Consider the following 5,000-nt stretch of genomic DNA (forward strand, 5'->3'; position numbering starts at 1 on the left):
GTCGTGAGCGGAGCAAAATGTCAGCCATCTCAGCACCCTGGAACCCCCCGGGTGGCACAGGGCTGGATGGGGCTTTCGTATAGCAGGGACGGTGCTGCCTCTCGCTTCGCTCGCTGTTCGCCGCTCGCCGCTCGCTCGCGCAGCCAAAAATGGCCAGTTTTGGCCCGTTTTGGCCAGTTTTTGGCCTGTTTTTGCGTTGCGCGGTGACCATCTTGAGCGGAGCAAAATGTCAGCCATCTCAGCACCCTGGAACCCCCCGGGTGGCACAGGGCTGGATGGGGCTTTCGTATAGCAGGGACGGTGATGCCTCTCGCTTCGCTCGCTCGCGCAGCCAAAAATGGCCAGTTTTGGCCCGTTTTTGGGCCGTTTTGGCCTGTTTTTGGGCTGTTCTTGCGTCGCGCGGTGACCGTCGTGAGCGGAGCAAAATGTCAGCCATCTCAGCACCCTGGAACCCCCCGGGTGGCACAGGGCTGGATGGGGCTTTCGTATAGCAGGGACGGTGCTGCCTCTCGCTTCGCTCGCTGTCCGCCGCTCGCCGCTCGCTCGCGCAGCCAAAAATGGCCAGTTTTGTCCCGTTTTTGGGCCGTTTTGGCCTGTTTTTGGGCTGTTCTTGCGTCGCGCGGTGACCGTCGTGAGCGGAGCAAAATGTCAGCCATCTCAGCACCCTGGAACCCCCCGGGTGGCACAGGGCTGGATGGGGCTTTCGTATAGCAGGGACGGTGCTGCCTCTCGCTTCGCTCGCTGTCCGCCGCTCGCCGCTCGCTCGCGCAGCCAAAAATGGCCAGTTTTGGCCCGTTTTTGGGCCGTTTTGGCCAGTTTTTGGCCTGTTCTTGCGTCGCGCGGTGACCGTCGTGAGCGGAGCAAAATGTCAGCCATCTCAGCACCCTGGAACCCCCCGGGTGGCACAGGGCTGGATGGGGCTTTCGTATAGCAGGGACGGTGCTGCCTCTCGCTTCGCTCGCTGTTCGCCGCTCGCCGCTCGCTCGCGCAGCCAAAAATGGCCAGTTTTGGCCCGTTTTGGCCAGTTTTTGGCCTGTTTTTGCGTTGCGCGGTGACCATCTTGAGCGGAGCAAAATGTCAGCCATCTCAGCACCCTGGAACCCCCCGGGTTGTAACGGACAAACTTCTAAACAAGATGTTGGATGTAATGCTTATGTCTGTCCGTTGTCTTTTGGCATGTTCATGCCTTGCACAGAATGTAAAGGGGCGGCCGAAGGCTTAATAGTCCCATTTTAGTTGGGTTGGTGGCCTCTTTAGGCTTGTAAATAAAGGTTGTGTCATGTGGACACGTTTGAGAGCTTTTCGGTCTGTAATGGACCATTTTACCTTTTGTTGTGCCACTATTCAGAGCTTGTAAAGTCTGTTTGTAATTTGCATTGTCTATGAAGTGTTTTTCGGACATGTTTACTTGTGGATCCCGATTGAGGCGTTCTCTTTAACCCGTTCTCTCTTTTGTTGGTCCTAAGGGACAATGGGAGGCTTCGGGGAGGCTGACCTTTGCGGACGGACGCGCGAGGGTGCCGCACGCCTTAGGCAAAACCAGCTAAGGTCGTGACAGTGTGGTATCAGAGCGGGACAAGCACTCATAGAAACACTTGACATGCAAACGTGGGGGACCTAGCGGGGCTGCGTTGAGGGCAGTCAGCACACGCGCGACCGTTTGAGGGAAAACGGGCATGGAGATGTAGGGAAAAGAGTCGCTCAGAGGAGCGGGCATCTGAGATTGGCATTCAGAGGAATGGCCAACCCTTCGCGCAAGAGGCACCACGAGAACAGGCAAGCTTGGAAGAATTTGGAGCGCACAAAGGTTGGGATGGCTGAGTTTGAGCTACGGCTCAACGTTGACAACTTTACTTGATGGTGCTCAAGGCAAGCGAGGCGCTTGGCAAAGGACGAGACCATGCAAAGTGGAATGAGTTGCTCAGCGACCGAAAGAGTTGTGCAAAGCTCACAGAGGTGAGGGGAATTGCTAACTCGAAGAATTCGGTACTCATGCATGGGCTTGTATGCGGACGATGGATTGTTCGTGGCCATCCCAAGGCGGTCGAGACTCGGCGCCATGGAGCATTGAAACTTTCTCTTCGACATGCGAAGGATACGTCCGGAGGAGGCTGAAGTGTGCAACGAGTTCAGCATGTTGCTAGGCCTTGAGGGGTGCAGCGGTGGCTGTATTGACGTGGAGGCGCAATCTAGTAAGTGCGTTTGCAAGAGGCAGAACAATGCACAGTTTGTTTAGCAGATCGGAGTAGTCCAAGGGGATGGTGGTCTCCGAAACGAAGAGAGATGTTGCTCCAACGGGACAGTTATCCAGGAGGGATAAGTCTCAGCTCTCCAGAGGGAGAATCATGTGAGACGGACTTCACATGTTGAGGAGGAGTACCTCACAAACAACAACTCCACGAAGCTCGATGGACTGAGCAAGCAGCGAGGAGTCGTCGCATGATCTCGCTTGAGAGAATGCATTGGTGGATGCATTGCGAGATCAAGTGGGGGAGCGACCCAAAGCAACTCAAATGGAGGCACACTTGGAGTCGATATGGAGATCGGACTCAAGGGAGGGCTGACCCGTGGAATGGTGGGCGCGAGGGCCACCATCGACTCAATGCAAAAACGAGGAGCGGAGCAACTTGGGTGTAACTTGGCGAAGTACCCAAGCCGCATGAAGGGAGCCAGCATAGAAGTTGGAACATGGAGCAGAGGCACAGCGCTTTCCCTAGACAGAGGTCAAGGACATGAACTCTTGCAGAGGCAGGAGTAGAATCATGCTGTTCCCTGGGTCCTTCATTCTGACAGAGCGGACTCATCTTGCATGGTGCCAAAGACGAAGGGAGCTTCAGGGCACATGCACCTTATCTCGGAGGAGCATTCGATGGAGGAACTAAGGCGACTCAATTTGCGGAGGCGAAGTTGGGTACAGAAGGCCTTAGCACGGGGCAAGAGGACGCAGAGGCGGGTACTCTTGAAGAATATGCCACAGTGTTGCCATTTGAGTTGCTATGAAGAGAGCAGTGCGCAGCGGAGATTGTGCTGGTAGGGGCAGAGGCCCAGGATCCAGGCAATGGTGCACAAATTACAGCGAAGTCGGTGGACTTCGGGAGCTACTAGGCGACGGACTGTCCTAGAGCGGTGCTTCATCTAGGTGTGACCCAAGAGTGGGTGGATGAAGGTCGATTGCCAAAGGAGCGAACAAAATCGAAGGTGGAGGAGACCCTGCGATGTATTGGCAGAGGCCACACATGGAGGGTTCACAATTCGAGTTTATTCCACAAGGATCAGAATGCAATGGAGATGTCACCAGGAGGCGACATGGTGCAGCGGATCGTGGTGGAACAGTTCGTGGCAATGCGACACACACGACATAGTCCCGTGAGGGATGAGATCATATGGAGGTATGATCGGGAGCTACTGGGAGCTCCGCTTTGGTGAACAACACGACGGCAAGAAGGGCTATGGATTCAAGGAGTGAAGGCCATGGTACCGCAGAGGCGGGTCTTCCGGGCGTGCACCGAATTTTGCATCGGATGAAAACCTTGGTCATCAGCATATGGGGGCTGGGTTCCACCAAGGGAAAAGTTCGAATGCAAGTACCAGTGAGTCCCATGAGAGGGACTTGATCATGCAGAGGTATGATCGAAGCAGCTGGAGAGTTGGACTGCTCCAGAGCTCATATTCGCTTAAGGGAGCCCGACAAGTCAGAGGACAAGGTCGAGTAAGCGAACGTTGCTACCAAGGAAGCTAAGGAGAACAGAATCGGTGCAAACCCTACAATGTGATGGCAGAGGCCATGCATGGGAGTTGCAGTCTGTCTTTCCATCGACCAAACAGACTGCTTGGAGAACACAGAGGTGTTGAAGCAGGAGGTCGAAAGGGGCGAGGAAGCGACGACGAGTCCAGAGGGACTTAGCTACCCAAAATCAAGCATCAGTTAGAATGGAGGTGGACTCAGAGGAGTGCCACGGAGACATCTCTACTGATTGTGAAGGAAAGGGATACAGAGGCGAGGCGATGGATAGTAGGGCCATGGGCATGGCAGCGCCATGGTACCGTAGAGGCGGGACTTCCGTGCAAGTCATTGATCCCTTGCTCTCACGGAGGGAGAGCGCTTGGTCGTGAAAGGGGCCGAGGAGGTGGAGCATGCAGAGGCAATCTCCAAGTACCGAGACAAGGCTGAAGGGCAGAGGCCAAGAAACTTTGTAAGACCGGTGTCAACAAGTTTCTCATCAAGATAGCCGTAAGTGAAGGACTTCGGGTCATGCAAGAGTGCACGACCAAGGAACGAAGCAGGCAGTACGCGGTGCTGTACCTTTGCTACTCAGTGGAGTAGGCGGCAGGGTTGATGGAGAAGACGGTACAATCCCAGAGGCGACCTTATCTATCAGAGAATTACTCCAAGTTGGGGTGAAAACTTCCTGCATTCCAGAAGTTCAATGGCATTGAGAAGGTGAATCACAGTTGCTAACTCAACGCAAGGAGTGCAAACACTTCAAGTGCTTCAGAAGTGTGAGCAAAGAGCAGGCGAAGGCCAGTAACCAGCTCGATGCATGAAGTACAACCTCGAGGAGGCGGGCGAAGTCAAGTAACCTTTGCCTTCTCAACTCTTAAGAGAATGGGCGAAACCGAGTACCCCAGTTCTCTTATCTATCCAGCAGAGGAGCTCTGCACAAGTTCAAAGACCCTTCGAAGATAATGGAAGACAATAGTTGCCAAAATCCTCACCAACGGTGATCAGTGCTACTGAGAGTAGATTGTCCGCTTCATTTCCCAACGAAATGCCAATCGAAAGCGGAAGTGATGCGAACCTACTTGGATGTGACAACTAACTGAAAGAAGAGTCAATGAGCAGATTTTGTGGAGGAAGGACCCAAAACTTCAGAAGTTTGCGAGGCGATGCTCGTTAAAGCTCCAACAAGCATCCACCCAGTTCAAGCAGCATGTGGAAATTTTGAGAAACTGGCGCAGTAAGAATGGTCTTTTCCTTCATTTGGTGGATCCGCAGGAAT

The sequence above is a fragment of the Musa acuminata genome, unplaced genomic scaffold (genome assembly GCF_036884655.1).
Source record: "Musa acuminata AAA Group cultivar baxijiao unplaced genomic scaffold, Cavendish_Baxijiao_AAA HiC_scaffold_1136, whole genome shotgun sequence".
Classification (NCBI taxonomy): domain Eukaryota; kingdom Viridiplantae; phylum Streptophyta; class Magnoliopsida; order Zingiberales; family Musaceae; genus Musa; species Musa acuminata.